Source organism: Neofelis nebulosa, chromosome 4 (genome assembly GCF_028018385.1).
Source record: "Neofelis nebulosa isolate mNeoNeb1 chromosome 4, mNeoNeb1.pri, whole genome shotgun sequence".
Taxonomy (NCBI): Eukaryota; Metazoa; Chordata; class Mammalia; order Carnivora; family Felidae; genus Neofelis; species Neofelis nebulosa.
The window spans coordinates 24,671,495-24,697,809 of NC_080785.1; the positions used below are offsets into that span (position 1 = coordinate 24,671,495).

Genomic DNA, 26,315 nt, shown 5'->3' on the forward strand with positions numbered 1-26,315 from the left:
TCATGACCTGAGCCGAAGTTGGACACTTAACCAACTGAGCCACCCAGGCGCCCCTCCCCCGTATCATTATGTGTGATGTGTCATGTGTTCCTTCCAGTGGACCAAGCAAGTTGCTTGCTTGTTTGTTTACTTTAATTCCAGTGTGGCTAACATACAGCGTGGTTCTAATTTCAGGTGTACGATATACCGATTCAACACTTCCAGATACTTCTCAGCGCTCATCACGAGAAGTGTGTTCTTATCCCCTTCACCTATTTCTCCCATCCCCCCTCCCCTCTGGTAGCCCTCTGTTTATTTTCTATAGTTAAGAGTCCGTTTGGGGGTTGTCTCTCTTTTTTCCCCCTTTGTTTCAGTACCTCATTTTGAATAAATACGTGGGTAGATATATGATACGGCTTTTGCATTAGTTGGGGTTCTCCAGAGAAGAGAACTATCTATCTATTTTCTATCTACCGAGATTTATTATGAAGAATTGGCTCATTCGGTTATGGAGGCTGAGAAGTCCCACAGTCTGCCATCAGCAAGCTGGAGACCCAGAAAAGCCAGCGGTGTCATTCAGTCTGAGCCCAAAGGCCTGAGAACCTGGGAGCCGATTGTGGGAGCTGAGGGTGGGAAATGTCTGAGGGCAGAAGAAGATGGGGGGAGATGCCCAGCTTCCATGTCGGGGCAGAGAAAAGGGGCGAGTTCTTCCGTCCTCTGCCCTTTGTTCGTTTTAGGCCCTCAGTGGATTGGATGAGGCCCACGCACTTTCAGGAGGAAAACCGACTTTACTGAGCCCATTAATTCAAATGCCAATCTCATCTGGAAACACCCTCACAGACGCACCCAGAAGTAAGATGTAATCCGGTCAACCCATGGCCCGGTCGGTCGAGCTGACATAAGATTGAGTTAACCATCACGTACAGCCTTTAAAACAGCATCCCGGGGGCGCCTGGGTGGCGCAGTCGGTTAAGCGTCCGACTTCAGCCAGGTCACGATCTCGCGGTCCGTGAGTTCGAGCCCCGCGTCAGGCTCTGGGCTGATGGCTCGGAGCCTGGAGCCTGTTTCCGATTCTGTGTCTCCCTCTCTCTCTGCCCCTCCCCCGTTCATGCTCTGTCTCTCTCTGTCCCAAAAATAAAAAATGTTGAAAAAAAAAAATTAAAAAAAAAAAAAAAAAAAAAAAAACAGCATCCCGAAGTATTTGGAGCGTTTAGCTCCGGAGCGGACAGCTTATCACCTGCTGATAAGAGAAACAAGCCACGTGAAGGAAGACAGCAGAGAAGGCTGCAAGACAGTCTGTGCAACTTTTACTCGTGCTTGCTTCGGGGTTACGGATCATCCGTTATTGTTTTTACATTTCTTTACATTTTTCTGCACTTTTCGTACTTTCCACAATGAACGGGGATCGCTGTGATGAGGAAAGGAAGGAAGAAAGCAAACCCCGGGGGGCTCAGGCAGTACTGGAATCTCTTTGCCGCCCAGAAGAATCAGTTCAGCGGGTGCCTCCACACCTCGGGCCGTGGCCATGTGGCTGTCCTCTTCCTGTAGACCCTCAGCTGGACCAGCGGCCACATCCCCCTCCTCAGTGACCCCTCAGACAGGGGAGAATCAAGGTGCCACAGGGCAGGCGGGACTTCTGCCTGGGACTGGGGTGCTGGGGGTGGGTCCTAGGGGGTCCCTCACAACTGTGACCCACCCCAGGAGCCCTGGGTGAGGCCAAATGGAGGGGTGTGGGGGAAAGGGAAGGCACACGAGAACTGGGCCTCGGCCCCCTCTGACCGCCTCTTGTCTGCCCTTCTCCACGCTCAGCCCAAGGCAACTGTCAGGAGTTGTCACGTGCCCTCTGTGAAATCACCTGGGAACACGGGGAGGGGACACAACCCGGTCCTGTCCTCCTGTGGCAGGCTCAGGGAGGGCAGAGAGAGGCATGGAGACAGGGGGTAGGGGCAGCGTGGGAGGCGATGCGGGCTCTGCAGGAGAACCGCATGTGGCAGGGGAGGCCCTGCCAAGGTCCCTTGTGCTTGCAGGCAGTTTCCCTGAGAGGCCCTTGACCATGGCGACTTCCTGCGACTGTGGCCACCACACTAAGACCCAGCCATCTTCCACCTCCTGGAGTCTCTCTGGATGGCCAACGTGAGCTGCCGGGGAAAAGTCACAGGCAAACAGGGCTCCCTGGCTGCCCAGGAGAATGGCCAACAGGTAAAATCGAAAACCCCACACTTCCTCCTTTCCAAATCCCCGAACACGGTTACAACCCAGATCCCTCTTGGCCACAAACATCCACCTTGACCAAACATAGGCACGAGCAATTTTAGTGTTGCGGGGCTGACGAGTGTGGGCTGGCTTCCAGGCTTGGAGGGAGGACTTCTCTCCCTTTCCCCTCCCTTCGGTCCCAACCTCTGTCTACTGTCGTTTTACTGTGGCTACCCAGACAGTGGACCAACTGGTGAATTCAGGGGCCTCAAGACTGTTACTCTTTTAACAAACATTATTGTCAAGGAGGACCTAATCTATTGGAGCACTAATACCAGAATTTTATATGTGAGGTGTAGGATTTGGTTACTGTAGTATTCAGTGGCCGTAGCACTCCGTGGCCCTTGGATTCGGTCTCCGTCCTATGCAGCGGTCACATTATTGAGGGGCTGTAGAACTTGGTGACCTCCTGGAATTCAGTGATTACGAATGTGCTCCAAGTTTCCTTTGCTGCCTCCGAACAAGCTGCCCTCCTAGCAGTTCTGTCCGCCCTGTCAGTCCGACTGCTCCCTGGGCCAACGTCCTGTGCTCATAAGCAATTTTTCAGTCCCTTGGCACAGCTTCATTGAAAAATGCACTCCTCTGCAGCACCCGAGAGATGTTTCTGCTGTTTTTCAAAGTTCAGCTGTTTCTAAATCATTTCCTATGCTTCTCTCCTCCTTCCACCCTGCCCTTGCCCCCAAATTGAAGTTCTTTCCAAAGTGGAATCTGGATTTTTCCGTCCCCTGCCATCCCCTCTACCTACACAGAACAAGACCGTGATTTGGCACAGGCTTTGGGGACAGACGGGGCAGGTGTTTATCCGGAGGGATGGATCACTGAGCTGGGGAAGAGAGGGCTATTTGCTGTGACTTCAGTCCAGGGGCTAGGGCTGGGGGGCAGCAGCAGTGGGCTCGGGCTGGGAGGCAGAAGGAGGCTTCGTGGCCCAGGCCCGCCCCTCTGGCCGGTTAGCCAGGGCCCCCTCTGAGCCTGCAGGTCCTGACTGTCAGACTGCACGTAACAACAGCCCCCCTCCACCCCAGAGGCAGTGGTGAGGTTGAAACGGGGTCAGCTACTTGGAGCGTGCTCAGCTGGGCGCCCGGCCCTCACTAGCTGCAGAGCTGACCTAGGCCACCGTAAGCAGGGCGACCTGAACGGACTGCTGGAGCAGCAGGGCCCTTGGGGCAATTTGAGAAGCAAAGGGAAGGCTCTTCCCACCTTTCCTCCCTCGGGAAGAAAACTTCCACGGAGATAGCCGGAAGCCTACTGTCAGAGAGTTAATTGTGCTAATATTTCCTTCCCTCTCCGAACTTAAATTTAAAATCTGGCTGGAAGGGAAGCATAACAAGGTCCCCACCCTTCCACTGAAATGCTCTCCCTTCAAATAAATTCTGTTTAATTCTACAAACAATTACTGAGCACCCACTAACCTGCTATATGCATGACACTGGGCTGGGTAGCACGAATCCATACGTGAGTAAGAAAGACCTGGTTTCTGCAATTTGAGAAAACTTCCCACCATTCTTACATTCCTAGGGCTTGAACAGGGGTTTTTCTGGGTCCCCGTTCGGGTCGTTGGAGGAATCAGACTTGGCCAGCTGAAATCTGGTCCCACCTCCTGCCTTCTGGTTGATGCCTCTTTGCCTTTGAAGCCTCCTCCCTCAGACAAGCCCTGGAGGCAGCCACTCATCCTCTGGGAGCTGCTGGCAGGGTGGTCCAGTGAACTGACCGGGACACTTGTTTTCTGGATTATGTTTTGTCCTGTGATTTGGGACACAATCTGAAGCATCTGATACATTCAGACTCTTATGACAAAGACAGGAATTTAGTCTGGTCCCTGGGGGAATTTAGATTCTCCACCAAGCCCTTTAGCCTTTTTAATGAAAATAGAGGCGATTAATATCATTAAATGGTGCTCCCAAACACCCTCCGGCTCTACACATTAGTTTCTCCTTCTTGCCTCTCCTAAGAAGACTATTCTTTTTTTCCCCTCCCTTCTGTCCTTTTCTCCCTCCGTTGTTCCTTCAGTCCTTTTCTCCCTCCATTGTTCCCTCCCCCATATCCTCTTCTTCACCCAGTGCTCCCTCTAATCCAAGTCCTGCCACTGTCCCTGGAGACACCAGCCTCCATGGAAATGTCCAACTCCTGGGCTCCTTATCCTCAGGGCCCTGCCCTCCATTCCAGCCCACACCCGTGGCCATGCTGTGCACTGGAATCCAGTGGCCCCAGCCCATTCATCATCCCCAGGACCGTGCCCCCTGAGATAACACCTGCGGCCATTGTGTCCCCCTGACTGCAGACCCCACCCTTTCGGCTACATGCTCAGTCACTTGCAACACCGCTGCTCCTCAGGCTCTTTGGGACCTCTGGCCCACGGACACCTTCGCACCGTCCCCATCACCCAGTCCCCACTGCCTTCACCTGCCCCCCTTCCCAGGTCAGATTCCACACTCCAGCTTCAAGCGCGAATTGTCTGTATCCCAGATTCCCTCTCCATCTTGTCCTTCCCTTGCAGGCACCTGGCAAAGCCCCAACCGTCAACAAAGGCAGCCAACAGCTTTCCACAGCGCTGGGCCGCCTGGGCCACCTTGAAGTCATGGTCTCCACCCTCAGCTCCACCACGGCAGCACCTAGCAATCCTTGTGTCTCCAGGCAACTCTTGATTCTGTGCCCTGGAAAGACGATTCCACTCCAACAAGCAGGCCAGCCCAGTGGTGTGCTGGCAGAGTAAACAACGGGCTCTGTGGTGGCGAGGGGCGGGGGGAGCCCTGATTTACAGTGTCTGCCGATTCTTACGCTATAAATACTCCCACCGTGGCCCATTTCAAGCTACCAGCAGGACATCAGTTAGCGACCATGTAGATACAATAGATGTAAAGAGCCTCTGGAGCATAGATAGTAGTGAAATAATTAGGAAGTGATTCGTTTCCAGTGTTCATCGGTTCAAACATAATGTATTTCATTGTAATTTATGTAATTTAATCTTTAAAATATTTTATTTTGTGATAAGTGTACATTCGCGTGCAGTTTTAGGAAATAATACAGAGAGCTCCCTTCACCCAGGGGTAACCTCTAATAGTACACATCACAGCCAGGAAGTTGACATTGACACAATCCATCTGCCTTGCTCAGATTTTGCCACTTTTGCACGCACTTACTTGTGTACGTCTCTGTGTTTCTGTGTATTTAATTCTATGCAGTCTTATTACATGTGCAGATTTGTGTGACCACCGCAGTCAAAGTACGGAACAGCTTCATCACAAGGACCCCTGAAAGCTGCAGCCCTCCCTCCACCCACCCTTCCATCCCTGGAAACTCACAATCTTTAGAATTTTGTCATTTCAAGTATGTTATAGCAATGGAATTATACAGTATGGAACAGTTTTTAATGTATTTTTATTTTTAAAGTTTATTTATTTTGAGAGAGAGAGAGAGAGCGAGCATTGTGCACAAGCAGGGGAGGGGCAGAGAGAGAGAGAGAGAGAGAGAGAGAGAGAGAGAGAATCCCAAGCAGGCTCCATGCCGTCAGCACAGAGCCGGGCGAGGGGTTTGAACCCACAAACCATGAGATCATGAGCAGAAATCAGGAGTCAATTAACTGACTGAGCCACCCAGGCGTCCCTTAGTTTTCTAAGAAACTTCCCATACTCTTGTCCAGAGTGGCTTTACCATTTTGCATTCCCCAAAGCAATGTATGAGTGATTCAGTCTCTCCACATCCTTAACAGCATTTGGTGTTACCATTATTTTTGATTTTAGCCTTTCTGGTAGGTGTGCCATGTTATCTTATTGTGGTTTCATTTTGCATTTCTCAAAGTGTCCAATGATCTTGAACACTTTTTCGATGTGCAATTTGCCGTCCGGATGCCGTCTTCAGTGAAACGCCCATTCGTGCCTTTTGCCCGTTTTGCTAATTGAACTGTTTGGTTTTCACACTGCTGAGTTTTGGGAGTTCTTTATATGTTCCAGATGCTGGTCCCTTGTCAGGTACGTAGTTTGCAAGTATCTTCTGCCAGTCTGTAACTTGTCTTCTCATCCTCTCAAGGAGGTTTTTCACAGAGCAAAAGCTTTTCATTCTGATGAGGTCCAACTGCAACCACTCACTGAAAAAGCAAAATGTTTTTGCACCTTTATAAAAAAAAATAGTTGAGCATTTTTGTGGGGATTTACTAGAATTTAATAACAGCTGTGTTCAATAACCGGCTCACAACATCCTGGGAAGTTTAACATTAGGCTCTCTGAGCCAGTTCAGACATATGCTGGGCCAGTCCCTCTATTTTGCCTAGAGCTTCCGTGTTTGACCTTGTCCCCTGCTTCAGCGATAAAATAGAAGTCGTGTGGCAATTCCCTTCCCTCATCTCTGGGCTTACAAACCCTGGCGCCACCCACCTCAGCTCTGCCCCTTCTTCTTCCCTCTTGCTAACCAGAAACCGGTCCATCCCTCCTCCCACAAGGAGGCCAGTGCTCCTGGCTCCACCCACTTCCTTAGAAACCCTATACAGCCGCCTGTCCAGGCTCTCAGAATTCAAACAAGTTGCTTCCCTCCCACCTTTAGCCCTCCCACCCTGCCAGCTCTACCCCTGTTTCACTTCTCCCCTTCACAAACCTGTTCCAAGAATCAGTTTCTGCTTCTTCCTCCTCCATTCATCCTCCTCAATCTGCCTCAGTCTCTTATCAGTCCAGCCCTGTCCCCTCAAGGGTCATCAGTGACCAAGCTGTCCCTGAATCCAGTGGACGCCTGTGTGTCCTCACCTGTTTGACTCCCTGTGGTGTTCCACAAGGTGGACCACACCATTTTTCTCAAGACATCCCCTCCTTTGGGCTTGCCCCCAGGCTTCCCTGTCCTGGTAAGTGGTTCCCAATCCGTTTCCCTGGGGCACACCCCACTCCTTCCTCTTCCCACCCTTCCCTCCACATCCAGCCATCCCCAGCCCTGTCGTTCTGCCTGTCTCTCCCTTGAATCCTACTTCTCTCCTTCCCTGCTGCCCCGGTTCAGGTCCCAACGATCCCTCATCTAGACTATGGCAGCAGCCTTCTAACTGGTCTTTCTGGCCCCCATTCAATGCACCCTCCACACTGCAGCCAGAGGGGTCTTTCTAAAGTGACAAGCTGACCAGTCTCAGCTTCAAACCTTCCCCTGGTTTTCCACAGCCCTCAGATCAAGCCCATCTGAAGGTGATCTTGAAGGATCTGGCCTGGCCTACCTCTCCCTTTCGTCCCATGTGAGCTGGGCTTCATTCAGCTGCTCATTAGGGCCTCAGGTTCCCACCTCAACCCCTTTTTGAAAAATTGAGACATAATTCACATACCATACAATTCATCATTTTGAAGTGTAAAATTAAGTAGTTTTTAGAATAGCCACAAGTTTGTGCAACCATTACCTCTCTCTAAACCCTGTGACATTTTCATCCTCCAGCCCCGGCAACCACTAATCTACTTTCTTTCTTATTTTTTTTTTTTAAGGTTCATTTATTCATTTTGAGAAAGAGAGAGAGAGAGAGAGAGCAGGGGAGGGACAGAGAGAGGGAGAGAGAGAATCCCAAGCAGGCTCCTTGCTGTCAGCATGGAGCCCAATGGGGGGCTTGATCCCATGAACCGTGAGATCATGACCTGAGCTGAGATCAGGAGTTGGATGCTTAACTGACTGAGACATCCAGGCGCCCCTACTTTTTTTCTTTATGAATTGACCGATTCTGAACATTTCATATAAAGAGAATCATACAATACGTGGCCTTTTGTGTCTGGCTTTTTTCACTCAGCATAATATTTCCAAGAGCCTCTCTCTTGTTTTGGAAACTTCAAAAATATTGTTACTCTATCCCCCAGCTACCCACTGTGACCCTCTACCTGGAGACCTCCTGCTCAGCCCTTGGGTTTCAGCTCATCTCTTCTTTGAGGGGTCCTTTTCTGCCCCAGCCCCCTGACCTCTGGGTGCCCTGGGACCCTGCTGTGTGCTGTCTCCCGGCATGACCTTTGCCACCTGGCGTTACTTACCTAGAAATTGGTTCTGCTAGATGTGTGCTCATCCAGGACCAGGATGTGCTGTGCTGTTCACTCCTGTATCCCTGGTACATAACCACGTGCTGCTCATATGAATGTATCAATCTACTGGCTCTCTGGCAGAGTCCATTGGTAATTCAGCACAGACATCTGGAAGCTTTGCTATGCATCCTCTTATACTTTCTTGTCTTTCTCCTCTCTGACATCAGGATGGAACTAGGGCTGCTGAGGAAGGACTTTGGACAAGACCCTGTATCCTTTTTGCAGCATCCTAGATGGCCAGCTGTGGGGCAAGCCGCTCGCCTGGGCAAGCTTGCTGGGCAAGCAAGCCGGGGTGGGGGCTTGTGAAGTTGGCAATAGGCTGTAGTGCTGGAGGAGGAGGAGGAAGAAGAAGAGATCCTGGTGAGTATGATCAGTAGAATGGAGCAGAAACAGGAGTGACCTGGGGCCTTCCACCTCTCCCACCCCTTCTCCCCCCCTCCCCCCACCTCCCAGGCCCCAGCGGGGTGGGGCTCTGTGGTTGTGCCTGCAGAGGGCACTTCCAGGTAGGTGAGGCCTCTGTGCAGACTCAGAGCAGGGTCCACAAGGCTAGGATTGCCAGATTTAGCAAATCAAAATACCGGGTGCCCAGTTGAATGTGAATTACAGATAAACAATAGATCATTTTTTAGTACAAGTATATCCCAGACAAACAACAGAGAAATATTGCATGGGACATACTCCTGCTAAATACATCTACGGTAAACTTTTAGACCTGAGTGTAGGGTAATATTTCTGTGGGCAGGAGCCTTTCACATATCCCTTCAAATCTTAATGCTCGGATGAAAAATTGCTGGTTTGCTATGCTCGGATTATTATATTATTATTATTGCTCGGTTTGCCTGCTGACAGCAACAGATCCTAATAATAGGATCGCTCACAGACTTGTAGTGAGATTGAAATGAGTTCAATGTAAAGCACTTCTTAGAGGTTCTGGAGTCTTCAGGGTTCAACGAGCTAAGGAGAAAGGAGGACGCTTTGCAGGGAGCTGTAGGCAGGCAGGGACCTGCCCACCAGACCCCAGGTGACGGGCACCTGCCTCCCCGGCTTCAGTTCCCGGTGGGGCGGTGGGGGCGGGGACGGGAAAGAGGGCCAGAAGCGCGGGTGTCTGCAGCGCGGGGTTGGCCTGGGACGAGGCAAAGGGACCCGAGGGCCTGCGGCCTGCGCGGGGGTGCGTCTATCCCCCTTCGCCCCATCTGCTTCGCTGGACTCTGCGTTGCTGACTCGAGGGAAGAAAGGAAAAAGAGAAAGGGGTGGCGGGGGGGGGAGGGGAGCCAACAGACAAAACCAACAACAAAGGGAAATTTGCTGAGCCGGTGGAATTCTCTCCCTGGACCCAGCACGTTAGTGAGCATCTGGGAAGGAGCCCGTCTGTCTGGTGGCGGTGCGTTTAGCACCTGCACCTCTGGAGTCCAGGGGCAGGACTGGGATCTGGAGGAAGACCTGTATAAGGAGAAGCCTGAGCCCCTCCGGGACAAGGTCAGAGGACCAGAGACTGCCACCCACTTCCTGCCGTCTGGCCCTAGAAAGGGGCAGAGGGTGGGCTCCGTGAAGAGAGGGATGGGGGCGCCGCAAAGGCATTTCTGGAAATGATAAATCTTCTCCGGGATAGAAAGAAAAAAGGGGCGCCTGGCTGGGTCAGTTGGTTGGGAGGCCAGCTTTGGCTCAGGTCATGATCTTGCGGTCTGTGAGTTCGAGCCCCGCGTCAGGCTCTGTGCTGACAGCTCAGAGCCTGGAGCCTGCTTCAGATTCTGTGTCCCCGCTCTCTTTCTCTCTCTCTCTCTCTCTCTCTCTCTCTCTCTCTCTCTCTCTCCCTCTCCCCTTCCCCCACTCGTGCTCTGTCTCACTCTGTCTCTCAAAACTAAATGTTAAACAAATTTTACGAAAGAAAAAGAAAGGAGCAACGTAGTTGTTTCAGGAGGATTTGGGGATGGGCCATCTCCTCTGACTTGATTCTATCCCAAGGAGATTCCTAATCTCACCCCTGGGAGAAACAGGGTGAACAGCCAGGATGATCACTGCGATGTGAGAAAGGAGATACTGTGACAGGGCAGGGCTCCGTCCTGGCCCACCTCCCTCCCTGACCCTCCTATGCCCGCCCCAGACAGCCCTGATGCATCTGCGTGGGGCATTGATTATGTGCCTACCCCATGCGAGGATTTCACTGTGCATTATCTCTTTCACCATCACAACCAGCCCAGAGCTGGGAGAGATTGAGTAATTTGCTCACATCAGACAGCTCTTAAGGGGAGCGGTGTCTGTCTCTGAGCCCAGCTTTTAACCCTAAACCATCCTGTCTCCTGCTGGATAAGGCTTCAGATTCCTTCTTCACCCAGCACTCCGGAGAGACACTAACCACAGACCTGAGTTGGCACATGAAATAAAATTTGTTTTCCACACATTATATTGGTATGTTGGCTCAGAATTATATAACTGGCTGCTGGATGACTTGGCTGGGTGTCTTCCCCCTGATACATTTATTTATGGACTCGTACAGGGGTAAATCTAGAACAGACCTAAGAAATGGAGTCCTGCATGAAGATTTTGCAGATGAGGAAACTGAGGTCCAGAGAAGTGAACCCACGTGTCCAGGGCCACTCAACATGCGAGGTAGAATGGCTGTGTCTGGCTTCCCAGCACAGGATTCTTGTTAATCCTCTTACATAACTTTGCTGCTCTCCCCGAGCCCAGCCTCTATACCTGAGCCCCAGACTTTAGACTTCGCTTCCTGACCTCCCCCTTAAGCTGGGCTTAGAAGCCCAGAAGCAGAGCAGGGACACATATTGTCAGCCGCAAGGCAGGGTGGTTTCTGGGCTGGACGGAAGGGATAGCAGAGGAGGTTAAGTGCATTTTCCTGATCATCAGGTGTGGAGGATGAGGCTGGGCCTTCTGGTCAACCTTGCCTGGGGGTGGAAGTCTGGTGAGGATGCGAGTCCCTGTGGCCCAGACATCATGGCAGTGGGGTAGGAGGAAGGGCCAGCGTTTGCTGGGCCACCAGGCACTGGGAACATCAGTTTGAAAGATTGGCAACTGGGCATCGCAGACCCATAACCTCCCCTGCCCAGATCCCAGGGCAACTTGGCTCCCATCTAGCCTGTTTTGGATGGCCCTGAGACTGCCTTTTCAGATGCCTGATGCAGGGTCACAAAATATGGCAGTTACAAAGACGCCACCCTACACACACACACACACACACACACACACACACGCACGCACTTAAGCATAAGAGCCTTTTGTCTTCTGTTTACCCTCATTAAATATTGTCTTATTTCAACAACTATTTACATTTTTTTAAACGTTTATTCATTTTTGAGAGACAGAGAGAGACAGAGCATGAGCAGGGTAGGGGCAGAGAGAGGCAGACACAGAATCTGAAACAGGCTCCAGGCTCTGAGCTGTCAGCACAGAGCCCGCCGCGGGGCTCAAACTCACAAACTGTGAGATCCTGACCTGAGCAGAAGTCAGACACTCAACCGACTGAGCCATCCAGGCGCCCCAACAACTATTTACATATAAATGAGTGTGAACAGTGATCCATACAAAACTCAGCAGCAGGGTGCCTGGGGGGCTCATTCAAAAGAGCATGGGACTCTTGATCTCAGGGTCCTGAGTTTGAGCCCCAAAATGAGTGTAGAGATCACTTAAAATAACAAAACTCAGCGGCAAGTATACACTAGGTATGTGAGGAAGGGATGTGTTATCACTGTGGTCTGAAGACAGGAAAGGCTCCCACTGTGCTTCCCCCTTCCCAGTCCCATCTGCCATGTCACCTAAACAGTGCAGAACCCCAGCGGGTAGGCTGGAGAGTTTCTGTTGCTTGCCCCAACTCACCCAGCTAGAGTGACAAGGCATGGACCAAATCCCAAATATCCTGACTCAGGCCAGTGTGTGATTTATTGAGGACCTTCCCCTAGATTCCTCCCCTTCCCCAGATCTGTCAGGATTCCTAAAAACTTTCCATTATAGTGCCCCAACACCCTTACTATTGGAGGCTTTGGAGGTTTCAAGAACTTCCTTTATAGGGGCACCTTCATGGCTCAGTTGGTTAAGCATCTAATTCTTGATTTTGGCTCAGGTAATGTCTCATGGTTTGTGAGATTGAGCCCTAAGTCGAGCCTCATGTCGGGTGCTGATGTGTGGACCCTGCTTGGAATTCTCTCTCTCTCTCTCTCTCTCTCTCTCTCTCTCTCTCTCTCTCTCTCTCTCTCCACCCCTCCCCCACTCCCCACTGCATGTGCACATGCTCTCTCAAAATAACTAAATAAACTTAAAAAAAAAAAAAACTTCCTCTTTAAACAAATCATGATGGAAGGAAGACTTCATTAAGTCGCTGTGACTGGAAAAGGATTTTGGCACCTGCAGCGGTGAGGGAATGGGGAGGGTATGGCAGGGGCATCAGGACCCCAAAGGCCACCTTTGTGTGTTCCCACAACTCCGGGAGCCTCCTTTTCCCTCTGTGCAGCCGTCTGTCCATTGGGATGTGAGCTCCTCTTTTTCCTCTCCATTGCTTTTGTTTTTCCAGAGCCTGGCACATAGTAGGCACCCAAGAAATGTTTACAACTATCTTTACCCTAGACTGACCAGAACCTGCCAGGACTGGCCAAAGGGCTGCCCTTTGCACTCGTCCCCCAACCCTCCCACCCACTGGCAGCCCAGGATGAGCAGAGTGGCAAGGAGGCCACAGGATTCCTCTGGAAATGTTTTTCATAATCTAGTCTCCAGCGAGGGATTTGGGAATTCCTTAAACAGCCAATGTGCATTTGGGCATAAACACTCGGCCTGCCAGTTCCCAGCATGTCTATTAAAGGCATCAATCAACCAGCTCTCCTGGCCCGGCGGGGCTGGGCAGGGCAGCCCCAGGCCTCCGGGATGCTGCACCGAACCCGTTGGGGCTGCCGGTTCCGGGCCAGTGCCTCCTTCTTGTCCCTGGGCCCCCGCTGCGGGCCGCAGCTGGCCCCTGAGACAGCAACTGCTCTTCCTCCCTCCTGGGCTGGGGCCACATCTGCATTTGGGCGAGCCCGGATTAATCCCTACTACCTTCCCCGCTGACTGTGCAGGAGCTGGGCAATTTCCCCGGCCCCCGCCCCCGTCCCTAGGGGGAAAACAAAGCCGAATGTTCCCACAGCCGATGTCCTCACTAACCAAGGAGAGTATGGCTGCATCCGGTTCTAGGAAGAGCGAGGCCAGAGTGTGTTCTTAGGAGGGCAGGGAGGCACCGAGGGATCTTGTAGTTCCCAAACGGGGCAAGTGGAGCGAGGCTGTGAGGCTGCATGATGCAATACTAGCCAGTGGACACAGGAGAAAATTCGAGAGAGAAAGGGGTGAGGGAGGAGAAAGAAAGGCTCTTTTGCAGATTTTATTTATTTCTATTATCTGTGAAGTCAGACTGCAAGCAGAATCTGGAGTGGGAAGCAGTAAAGGAACAGGAAGGAAAAAAGCCGAGATGTCGGGCAGCTGGTGCATGCTTTGGGGGCTTGTGGGGGGACTCACTCCCTGTCCAACCCCACGCCAAAGGCAGAATGCCAGGAGTCTCCCGCCCTCTGGGACACAAACCAGTGACCGTAAGAGAGGAAATTCCTGGGGAACATTTTGCTAGGAGACAATAACATCCTGGAGAGCAAGGACCATATCTCTCTGGCTTATTTCTGTATCTATTATGCCTGGTACGGAGCCTGGCATGCAGTAATTGCTCAGTAAAGAACAGCTACGTGTTAGGAGCTACCCAGAGGCCTTTGCGTAAGTTAACTCATCTTATCCTTTCGCACGTTTACGAGACAGAGACTGTCATCTTCGTTTTGCAGAAGCAGGAATGGAAGCACAGAGAGGTTAAGTTATTTGCTCAAGGTCACGCAGTTAGAAAGCAGCTGAGCCTGGATTCAAACCCATGCAGACTGATTGCAAAGACTGTGCTCTTACCTTGTTCTACAGGCTCTTGAAAGAAAGAGAGAGCAGAAAGAATGAAAAATATCTTTGTCACGGAATTGAAAGACAACCTGGATGTCATTGAGAGCCAACTCTTTGTTTTATCGACCACGGATTAGAAAGAAGAGACTTGTCCAAGACCCTTGGCACTAGCCAGCTACTGGCAGAGCTAGGATTCGAACCCAGATCTTCCTGGGGCTTTCTGTCCCTTCAGCTTGTCCTGGAAGAGAACAACCAGTGCCCTCCAGTGTTTTTGTAAACTGGCCTTTTAATAGCTTTGGTGTCCACCAGGCTTGGGAAACCAGTGGAAACTGGGCCTCTTTTTCTCTCTCCCCCCATCCCTTACCAACTTGCTCTGGCCTTGGACTGGCTCCATGGGGCATTTCCCAGTTCTTCGGGCCTTGGCAACCCAGCTGAACAGGAAGCCATGGAAGCGGCAGGTCCCAGAAAGGTGGGCAGAGGTGTTACTGAGGGAGACTGCCAGGCCGGTCCTCAGGAACCAGGGCTCTGTCTGAGGCTGTGGCCCAGTCTGGGACATGTGGGTGTCCAGTGTGGACTTTCTGTGCTTGGACTGCGGCATAAATTCCTAGTTCTTTAGCAACCTGAATACTTAAAATTTTCAGGGCAATTTTTCTCCCAAGGCGTTCGTTCTGGATCACTAATGTCTGGTACATAAGATATCATTTTTGATCTAACATATTTAAAACTCATTTTTCCCCTAGACAAGACAAATTGAATTTGTATCTTCCCATATGGAGCTTTTCAAAAAGATTGGTGCTGGGATGCATTGGGTTCCTAGAGTGATGTCATCTGATTAGTCCTGGCTTCCTTTTTCCACTTATAGGGGGTGCGTAATTGCAGACATTCTAACTGGGAGAAGGTATGATTGTTTTTTGTTTTTTGCTTTTTGTCCTGTGGGAGAAATCCTTTCAGATGGGTACGTTTCTGGCATCTGATATTTTTCTCTGCCACCTGGCGGAAACTTCTAGAATAGAAGTGTCCCAACAGCGTACAGCCTGGATCCTCTAGGCAAGGCTTCGCTGATGTTGGGAAGGCATAGTGAGCTCACTGGGTTCCTTCTTTTCTGGCCCATGCAGGCTTTGATAAGCCCTGTCCCATTCATCTCAGATAAGGCTGGAAATCTACTACCCTCCCCGTCGTGGGGTCTGGGGCCAACACAGTAGGTTTCCCAGAGTGCTCTGGGGTTGGGTCACTTACTCTCTGGCCAGTCTGTCCTGGGTCCAGAGTGTCTGGGTGAGAGGATGGCTTGGAAGTTTCCAGAGGCAGGACAAGGAATGGAAGAGGGTCCCCCAGTTCCCCAGAGGCTCTTCCTCCCGTGAAAGGGACACTGTCTCCTCTGGCTACTTGGGTCCCTTCTTTTCTTCGGTGGCAAGCAGAATTTGTGAGTTGTGTGGAGACCAAGCCAAAGAGGAGTGCCAGCTAGCTCTCTGACTGGGATTTCAGCACAGAGGATGGGCACAGAGGGAAAAGGCAAGGAGGTGGGTAAGGAAGAAGAGAGTCCTTGGAAGGGAAACCCTAAGTATATCAGCCTGGAGTGTCTACTCAGGCTTAAGATCTCTCCAGCATTCCAGGCCCTACCAGACGTATCCCTTCCCTCTCTGTAGACCAAAGCCTCAGTCCCATCTGTGGCCCAACTACCAGTCTCTCTGAGGAGAGAAGGCGCTAGGTAGGAGCGGAGGAGTTCCACAGAAGAGCTGAGCCACAGATGTAGGCTCCCGGGTGCTTGTGCTGAATGGAGAACTGCTCTCCAGGGGGCCGGGCTGGGACTGCATCTCTTGGACTTGCTTGCGGATGAGCTGGGCTGGGCTCTAGTCATGGCTCTTGGTGGCCCTGTGACTCTGTTTGTGTTTTGGTCCTTCTGAGCTACTGTAGTTTGCATACTGCAAACTAGCTCCTCGGGGGTTTTAGTCCTGATTAGCTTTGCAGCAATAAAGTCTAATCTTGGTAAATAAATGAAGCCTCGAAGAAATGCCTGTTTATTCCTTGCCAACATTTTCCTTCTACCCAAGGCGACAGAGCTCTGTGAACTTCAGCCAGTCACGTGCCCTCTCTGAGTCTATTTTCATATCTAAAGAAGAGGAGTATAATACTACACTCCTACACCCTGGTTATGTGGGCATCAAATACAATAATGAGTGAAAGTCCTTTCTAGAAGGAAGGTGTTATTCTACTGTAAAGGATTGTTATGGGCATCATGCTTATTGTAAAGCGCCCAGCCATGCCTTATAAGATAAAGTATTGGGAGCATGAGCTCCATTATAAGGGAGGAGAAAAGGAACCAATTTTCTCAATGGAAAAGAGTGACCCCAGACAAAGCAGAGAGACCAATAGAATAAGCCTAACGTGAGCAATGACAATTTGGGTGATTTCATACCAAGGCCCAATCCAATATAACCAATAGCAAAAATATTCTCCATTCTTTTCAGAAGTTCTCAGGGCCAAGGACAATTGTCACACCCTCTTCAAAGCCTGAGGTCAAACATCATTTTTTAATTTGACGCTGTGTGGTTGAAGTTAAAAGCCAGTTGTAATTGGTTTTGGTTCTTCACACGAGTAAGTAAAGGGTCAAAGTGAACCCCCTCTCTTTGCTCTCGTAGAAAGAAATCCATGTTGGAACAAGGCTTCGGAAGGCTATCAAAGAAGCCAGGACAGAGAAGCTCAGAGCATTCCTGGACAGGTTGTCTGTTGTTGCTGCCTTCCCAGAATCCATTCCTCTTTCTTTTTGGTAATTGAACCCTTTTTTCCTTTGGGAAATTACCCTTTACCCATTTTCATTCCAAGTGGGATTGAGCCCTTCCCCAGTTTCTGGGATGACTCAAATCTCTCCAACCAGAGTACTGTATCCCCCTGGCCACCGTGGTTGGCTCAGCAAGAGGCATGTAATCCAAGCTAAGCCAATGAGAGTCAGCCCTGAGACTTTTGCTGGAATAATTAGGAAGGAGAAGTTCTCTTCTTTGGGGAGTTGCCAAGCTGCAGAGCAGAAGCCTGGAGTTTTTGGTGGTCACCATTGCCACCACTTAAGAATGGCCCCAATTTTGAAGGAAGCAAAACTGAGAGTTAGAGAATGATTCCTATGGACATGATTTGGGCACTGGTTTAACCACACCAGAAAAGCAAGGCCAGGCAGGGAAAGCAGGTTTAGGATTGGCCAGTTTGAATGATCTTGGCAGATTTTAAGGCACAGGGGCTAGCTCTAGTTATCTGCTACCTGGCCCTGGGGTGATTAGAGCAGGGGCTTGTGGCCCTGAGTGTGAGAGCCCAACAGAGGTGGTGGCTGATTGGCTAGTTTGCATTTGAAAGGAATGCTCCCTGCAGAGTTGTTTGTTATCTCTGGGCATTAGCTAACTATGGAGGGTGCAGTCCCTCTAGCATCAACAAGGCCCCTAAATGTCAAAGCATCAGAAACAGATAGTTAAAAGCATGCTTAGGAGAGCCTGGGGGGCTCAGTCGATTGGGCATCCAACTTCGGCACAGGTCATGATCTTGCAGTGCGTGGGTTCGGGCCCCACGTCGGGCTCCGTGCTGACAGCTCAGAGCCTGGAGGCTGCTGTGTCTCCCTTTCTCTGCCTTTCCCCTGCTTGCACTCTCTCTCTCTCTCTCTCAAAAATAAACATTAAAAATTTTTAAATAAACATTAATCAAAAATAAAAAAATAAATAAACATTAAAAAAATATACAACCGGAATGGTTGGCAATGGAATGGTAATTATCCCATTGGGCAAAGCAAGTCACATGGCCAGGCTCTGAGTCCTGTGGAAGGAGACTACTTAAGGGAACGGAGACTAAAAGTCATGACTCATGGGATGCTTCCCTACAAAAGTTCGCCCATACCCCTAAGGTAGGGCAGCTCCAACTGTGAGTTTAAGCCCAAATTTGCCTTCTGCTAAATTCTACCTATTGACCTCCAATCTTCCTCCAGCATTGTCCACACGGCAAGGCTTTAGCAACCATATCTGTCTTGGGATCATCTAAGCAGACAGACTGCCCAGAATTCTGCCTCCCCTCATGGGTGTTCTTCTGTTCTTAAACTTAATGGCCCAAATGCAAAGTGTATATGTGCATTCAGCTCTTGAAGTCGGATACCCATTCAGCCAACAAATAATTGTTTTGTACTTACTCTGGGCCAGGATCTGGCCAATGTGCTAGAGATAGAGTAGAAAATAAAACAGACCCAGGACACCTAGGTGGCTCAGTGGGTTAAGTGTTTGATTCTTGATTTCGGTTTAGGTCATGATCTCATGCTTCATGAGATCGAGCCCCACACCCGGCTCTTGGCTGATAGCTTGGAGTCTTCTTGGGATTCTCTCCCTCTCTCTGTCCCTCCCCTATTCATGCTATCTCTCTCAAAATAAATAAGCATTAAAAGAAAAGAAAACAGACCCAAAGAGCATCCTTGCCTGTCAGGGGCTTATATGTGTTGGGTGGGGTGGGGTGGGGTGGGTGGAGGTAGGAGGGAGATGTTAACAAATGTATAAATAAAATATATACAAGTGAGGGGATGTAGACGGGTGAGGGTTGGTTTTCTTTTTTCTTTAAACTTTTTTTTTTTAAGTTTATTTTTGAGAGAGAGACACACACACAGAGTGTAAGCAGGGGAGTGGCAGAGAGAGGGAGACACAGAATCCAAAACAGGCTCCAGGCTCTGAGCTGTCAGCACAGAGCCCCATGTGGGGCTTGAACTCACCAACTGCGAGATCATGATCTGAGCCAAAGTCGGACGCTCCACCAACTGAGCTGCCCAAGAGCCCCAAGCGTTGGTTTTCTGGTCTGCGATTTTGTTTAAAGCTTTTGATTTATTTTGAGAGGGAGAGAGTGCAAGTATGAGCAGGGGTGGGGCAGAGAGACAGAGAATGAGAGAGAGAGAGAGAGAGAGAGAGAGAGAGAGAGAGAGAGAGAATCCCAAGCAGGCTCTGTACTGTCAGCACAGAGCCCGACCCAGGGTTTGATCCCACAAACCAGGAGATCACGACCTGAGCCAAAATCAAAAGCCGTATGCTCAACTGACTGAGCCACCCAGGTGTTCCTTCTGATCTGTGTTTAAAGGGCTCCTTGCCCAGGAAAAGTAACAGGACAGGTGACTAATGCGGGGAGCTTCAGGAGTGCCGGTGGAAGGTAAGCACACGGAGAGTGAACCCTGGAGCCCTCTGCACAGGCGTCTGCTTCCACGCCGTGTGTGTCTGTGCACAAGCAACCCACACTGCGAGCTCTTCACATTAGGACAGTGACGTGGCCAGCGAGTGTTTTTCCAGACGGCTGTCCCTCTGATGGGGAGGGAAGGCGGTGGGACGGCAAACAGAAGATACCTGGAAATCCGTACGTGGGTGTGGGCTTGGGTGGGGTGGGGGATAGATAGACACATATCCCTCTGGGTCTGGCGAGTCTGGAGGCTCAGGTTCTAATCCGCAGATACAAGCTTTTGGGCAAGTCTTGGGCCAAATCTCTAAGCCGTCATCCAGTATGCGGGACAAATAACAAACACGCTGCCTTGCTCTTGTAAGGAATGAAAGGTCACAAATCTCTCCATCCTGAAGTAAGGAAGGGGGTTCTGGGCCGTTGCCGTGATCTCCAAATAATTACTGGCCTGTGGAGACCAGGTCCAGATTTTGAGTCCTATGGGAGGTCCAAGCCCAAGTGTGGAAGGGAGCAGGGGTTTCCCCTTCTGTCACTGTCTCAGGCCTGGCAGGGTAGGGGTGGGGAGCTTCACTCATGCTGCACCTGCTAGTTTTCCCTCAGATAAATACACAGACTTTATAAACAGAAAAGTTGAAACTACGAGGGTTGGGGTTTCCTCAGGAATTACGGCCAAAAATAGGATGGGACAGTCGAGGCGATCTCAGGATTGGTTTTCTGGTCTGTGATATTCCTCGGGGACATCTGCCTGAGATGAAACACTGGCCTTTGACAGGTAGGGCCTGTCTGAGGTTCAATAGCATTCAGTGCCAAGGGCTCTGGCTTAGACCCAAAGGGGGAAGCCTCACTCTCCCTCTGAGTAGGTCCCTTGGCCTGCCCCACTCTGAACCCTCCGAATCTCCTGAAGTTTCTGTAGCAGGTGTGCTGGTGGCTGGGTGGAACGGAATAGAGATTTGCTCCTACACCGGGCGGGTCTGCCATAAGCCAGGGGAGAAAAGGAATGACCCTGCTCCAGGCTGCAGCCAGATCCAGAACCCCAGGGACAAGGTTTTGAAGGTAGGAATGAAGTGTTTTTTTTATTACAATAACTTAAGCTGGGGAAAAGACACAGGAATCCCATTTTCCTTTACGAATGGTCTCAGGGCTTCTCGCCCTATACTTTGTATTTAATACAGAGGGACACCTGTGGTCCCTCTGGGGGACACCTGTGGGGTGGGGACACCACAATTCCCTGTTGGGGAGGAAGAAGGGGAGTTCCGTGGCTTCCATGGGGCACCCCAAGGCCCAGCAGAGCTAGGGCAACGCCCGAGGGTCTAATTTCCACTCCTTTGGCTTTTTCTTATAAGCACCAGGACTTGCCTCTCCAATATCTTGCAGCTGGCTCTCACCACTGTCTCCTTGTTTGATTTGTTAAATCTCTGTTTTAGTTCGCTGTTTCACACCCACACTGACAGTCTGTCATAGCCCCCCAGGCCCTGGGACATCTGCCAGGCAGTGAAATCAAATGTGAAGTTAAATACAACTCAGCTCCACATCGTATTCTCCTTCTCCCTCTTCCCTTCACCCCCTCCTGCTTCCACCCGCGGAGGGGCCAGGCTGGACTGCACCTTACCCTAAAGTGTTGATCTGGAAATCCTGCCCCAAAGTAGAGAGTTTGCTGTAATAAAGTCTTGTGTACCTATTACCCAGTTTTAACAATTATCAACATGTTATTGACCTTGTTTATCTAACCCTATATATATATAATTTCTTTTTTTTTTTTAGAGACTTTTTTTTAATGTTTATTTATCTTTGAGAGAGAGAGAGAGAGAGAGAGAAAGAGAGAGAATGAGCAGGGGAGGGACAGAGAGAGGGAGTTGCAGAATCTGAAGCAGGGCTCCAGGCTCTTAGCTGTCAGCACAGAGCCTGACACAGGGCTTGAACTCATGAGCCATGAGATCATGACCTGAGCCAAAATCAAACGCTCAACCGGCTGAGGCACCCAGGCACCCCTCTGTTTGAATTTCTAATGAGCAAGGAAGCATTGAAAAATAATTAACCACCATGCCATCACCACAGCTAATAAAATTAGTAATAATTCCTTTCATCATCTAAAATAGAATTCCTACTCAGATTTCCATCATTGTCTCATGTTGTCTTTTACGGATGGTATCTTCGAACTAAAAAGGAAGAAGTTTGTTGAGCAAGTTAGGAGTGAGCAGAATTTATTTTTATTTTTTTAATGTCTTTATTTATTTTTGAGAGAGAGAGACAGAGAACAAGCGGGGAAGAGGCAGAGAGAGAGAGAGGGAGACACAGAATCCAAAGCAGGCTCCAGGCTCTGAGCTGTCAGCACAGAGCCCGACACGGGGCTCGAACTCATGAGCCATGAGATCATGACCTGAGCCAAAGTCAGATGCTTAACTAACTGAGCCACCCAGGCACCCCAAGAGTAAGCAGAATTTTAAGAAGTTTACCCTTTCATGGTAGGGCTGTTTTCAGGCTTTTTATAGAATTTGCTGACCTGATATAACAGGCTTGTTACTATAGGAGTCTCAGTTCCTTTGGTCACCAAGTAAGAGCGGGGGGCCTGTACTGAGCCGCACACAACAGCCAGGCCCGGGGCGAGGCGACTCTGTCCGCACAGGCTTACAGTCGGGCAGGGAAGGGTGTAGGGGTGAGACCTCAACAGAAAGGATTCCCCGTGAGCTGCGCTGAGTGACCAGGGGCTATGGGAACTCAGTAGAAGGAAGAAATGCTAATATTAGGTCCCTTTATTGTAAAAAGACATTTTATGCAAGAAACAGTCAGTGGTTGAGACTCCCTTGATTTGACCTGATCTTTCCTTCAATCAGCGATCGTAAAGCAATGCCATAGATTGAATGTTTGTGTCACCCCAGAATTCATGTTAAATCCTAACCTCCAAGGTTAGGTGTTAGGAGGCGGGGCCTTTGGAAGTGCTTAGGGTGAGGGTGGAGCCCTCATGAAGGAGATTAGTGCCCTAGAGGAGAGACCTCGGAGAGCTCCCTTGCCCCTTCCACCAGGTGAGGACACCGTCACAGATGTGGTCTTCGAACCAGGAGGCAGGTGCTCACCAGACATGGAAGCTGCTGGCACCTTGATCTTGAAGCTCCAGGCTCCAGAACTGTGAGAAGTAAATTTCTGTTGTTTACAAGCCACCCAGCCTCAGGTATTCAGTTCTAGCAGCCCACATGCACTAAGACAGGCAATGTTTTTTGTTTGCTTTTTAATGTTTATTTTTGAGAGAGAGACAGAGTGTGAGTGGGGAAGGGCAGAGAGACAAAGAGAGGGAGACACAGAATCCGAAGCAGGCTCCAGGCTTTGAGCTGTCAGCGCAGAGCTTGACCCGGGGCTTGAACTCATGAACTGTGAGATCATGACCTGAACCGAAGTCGGATGCTCAACCGACTGAGCCACCCAGGTGACCCTGGCAATGTTAACTTTATATTTATTTCTTCTCTTTTCATTTCCTTCCTTCCTTCCTTCCTTCCTCCCTTCCTTCCTTCCTTCCTTTCTTCCTTCCTTCCTCTGTTCCCCTCTTTCCCTCCCCTCCCTCCCCCTTCCCCTTCCCTTCCCTTCCTTATTAATCTTGTAATTCTTCCATTTAGTAGATTCCTTTTCCTGTCCTCGCTTTCTTTCCCATGTCAGACTTTCCCCAAGTGGATTTCCTTTCTCCTCAGGAACGTTCTCTCCTTTTCTCCCTTGAGCTCCTAGGGACGGTTCTCTGAGTTCTGGCGTGTGGTTCCTACACCTATCTGGAGTCTGGCTTCACAGTTCTCCCAGCATCCAAATCTATCTCTGTTTGCTCTGTAGTTGCCTGATCTGTGTTGCTCCATAAGCAGCGCTGGAGACAAGGGTTCTGGTGCAGGAGGCGTATTTAGGAGGCGACGCTAGGAAGCAGGAGCGAGGAGCAGGGACAGCGGGGCCAGGCAAGGGGAAAAGCCAATCAGGAATGCCCCTTGGATGCGACTGGTGTGTGCACCCAGGCCCCAGTCCTACAGATTGCCCCTTAAAATTGCCCCTCCAGAGGGTGGGCGGCTGGGGGATTTATCCACAGACCCCCATTCCTCACTGGTTGAGATTTGCTCCACTGGGACCTTCCCTCTCCCCCTCACCTTCTGGCTGCCCCATGGGGGCTGAGAGGGCTTCCTAAGGAGCTACAGGGGAGCCCTGTGCCCGGGCGTCCCTACCAAAGCTGTGGCTGTCTCAAGGAGGGCTGTCCGCGAAAGCAATTCTCACTCCTTTTGCTTCCTTGACTCATTAGTACCGATAACAACGACATGATTTTTTGACTGCTTTTTGTACCTCACCCATGGGGCTAATAGCTTCCCAAATATTTTATCATCCTATCTTCTAAAGACCTCTGATGAAGGTGCTATATTATATTCCCATTGTACAGATGACAAACTGAGGCTAAGAGGAATTAAGTAACTGGCCTAAGGGTTAGGCACCCTCTGTGCTGGGAGCTGGGGTTGAGATGAGGGCTGGGCATGGAGGCTCCATCACCTTCTTTCCATCCTTGACTCACTCTACCATCTCAGGTCTGAGACAGTGCATTCCTGGGGAAGGACCCCAAAGAGCTGAGGGTGACAATGTACCAGTGAACTAATCAGTGAATCTGGGTAGTCAGACAGCACTAGACTCAGATCTTGAAGGTAAAAGCCTGGCATGAACAACTCTGAATTCTTTGAGGGGAAACGGGGCGTCATGTTTTTGGTTGTGTGCTGCTGTGCACGAATCTGAGCTGGGGTTCTTCTGAAAGGTCCTGCTGGGTTGACCCGACTTCTTTCTCACCAGACTCTGCAAAAGACCTGCCTTTGGAGGTTGGACATGGTCAGACGCTGCCAGCTGTTTGGGAGATGTGAGCTCAGCCTCGGGGGGAGAGCAAGAGGATGCCCGAGGGTGGGAAAGGTTCTGGAAGGATACTTGAAGAACATACCCTTCCACTCTGACCCTGGGAGTCACCTCACCGAGAAGGGAACGACATTTCCAGGCCTCTGCTCCGAGACCCCTGTTACTGCGGGCTGCCTTCCAGACCACTTCGGGGACCTACTAAGGCTCGTGCCTACTCAGGAACAAGACATCTCGGACAGTCCCAGATGGCCACCAAGGGGCAAACCCATTGTCCCCAGGCCCCTGCTACCCACCTCAGGCAGGCAGGGACTGGAGAGGTCATGGCATTGGTACCTTTCTAGGTCCTTGGGGATGAGTGCAGAGGAGAGTCTTGTAAGAGACCATGCTGGACTTCTAAGCAACGTGGGCCCCAAATCCTTCTGTGTTTAAGTTGGTTTGCGTTGGGTTTCTGTCACTTGCAGCTACAGGAGTCTTCACGGGTACAGAGGCCAGCCACTTCCTGAGTTGCCAAGTGACCCATTTAGGCTGTTCCCGCCTTATCCGATACCCAACCCCCCGGCTGTGGTTTCTCCTCATTGCACAGCTCTGTCTCCCTTTCCTCCACCACTTAAACGAGTACTCAGGAAAGGACTGGCCGCTGTCAACTATACTTTGAAATTGCCCGTGGAAGTGATTATTGGATGGGCCAGCCCCCCACCCCCACCTCCAGTCCTCCCTGGGTTGGAACTGTCACGTTCTAACTGCACCGCAGAGACGATTGTGCTCTGTGCCCGGAACAAGAGGAGTCCTGTCTTTCCCAGGGTCGATGCACCTGCTTGGGTCTGCTGTTAGGCTGCACGTTGTTTGCTTACAGCTTTGTTGTTGTTGTTGTCGTCGTTCTTTTTTGTTTCAAAAACAATTTGGCGCTTCTCAAGGCTGATGTGCAGACCCACAGAATGTGCTCATTTTGCCAGCTCTGTGCTTTGGGGGAATCCTTTAGCCTGAATAACTGGCGGCCGGCTGTGGCCAAGCCCGGGCAGAGCTGAACCCAGTGGGGGTTGGAGGCCAGCCAGGCCGTGGCCTGTCACCCACAAATAGCTCTTCTAAAGCCCCTCCACAAAGGGTGACACAGAACAAAGACCAGGGGGCAAAGTTAATTTATTTGGATTTTTTTTTTAACAACCAAAAAATTGTTTGAAGTTACAAAAAAAAGACAACCATTTACATTTTAGAACTTTTACACTCTGAGAATAAGCCACAGTGCCCAGTTTTGGTGAATGAAAGGCTTAAAAGATCCCAGCCTGACTGGGTGGTAGTGATTATCTAGGTCATATTCTCCAGAACGGGCCTTACTCTGTCCATCTCATGAATCGCTCTGCTCTGGAACTTTCAACTCTTAACCCTTTCGATATCAAACTTCTTTGCCCCAGAAGGCCTCTTCCATGTGTCCCTTTCCCTCTCGTCTGTCCTTTGTCTGCCTTTCTTTGTAACTGGCCGCACGTGCCTTCACCCTGGTGTCTCAGCGCCAACAAAACAGCCTCCACCCTCCAGGCAATTCACATCCCTCACCTCCTGCAAAGTTGCCTCCAGCTCCTGTCTCCCAGCAATCACTCCTGGTCTCCCTTGCCCAGTGCCTATGTCTCAGGCATTTTCTCATTTTTAAATTGTCAGCCAAGCTGCTTCAAAGGGTTGTGGCTACACGGTAATTAATGCTGCCGGGCCCCGAAAAGCAAAAATGTTACCAAGTGCAAGCAGGGTTAGCCAGTGGGCCCCTGAGGACTGCCACCCTCCGCCCAGCATTTCCCACCTGCCCAGGAGCTCACTCTTTCAGCAGCTTGGTTGCCATGGTGAAAGGCCAGCCTTAGCGCTGCCATGTAAAGTTTTTACCATGGGGAATGCAAGGTCCCTGAGGGCAAGACTGGATTTTAACGTTTACTTGGTGAGCTTCTCGAGCCCATAGCACCAATCAGGGCTGAGCGCGAAGTAGGTGCTCAGTCTGAACGTTGATAGCTTTGATTCGAATTTCCTTGGACAGATCCACCACCTGTCACGTGATGGCCTCTCAACAGTGGCAGGACGGTGGAAAACCCAAGCCTCCTTGTTCATTCATCCCACCAAACATGACCTCTAGTGGGAAAGGCGCTCCTGGCAGCCTGGCCC

The 26,315-nt window shown here is 50.5% G+C and overlaps 1 long non-coding RNA gene across 1 annotated transcript; it reads left to right on the forward strand.

The window, feature by feature from the left end:
• Positions 1-1,177: 1,177 nt before the first annotated feature.
• LOC131509026 (uncharacterized) lies at positions 1,178-25,794 on the forward strand. Its single transcript, XR_009260265.1, has 4 exons — positions 1,178-2,178; positions 8,420-8,612; positions 22,346-22,455; positions 24,120-25,794. It is a non-coding gene; the product is annotated as an uncharacterized LOC131509026 (long non-coding RNA).
• The last annotated feature ends 521 nt before the right edge of the window (positions 25,795-26,315 follow it).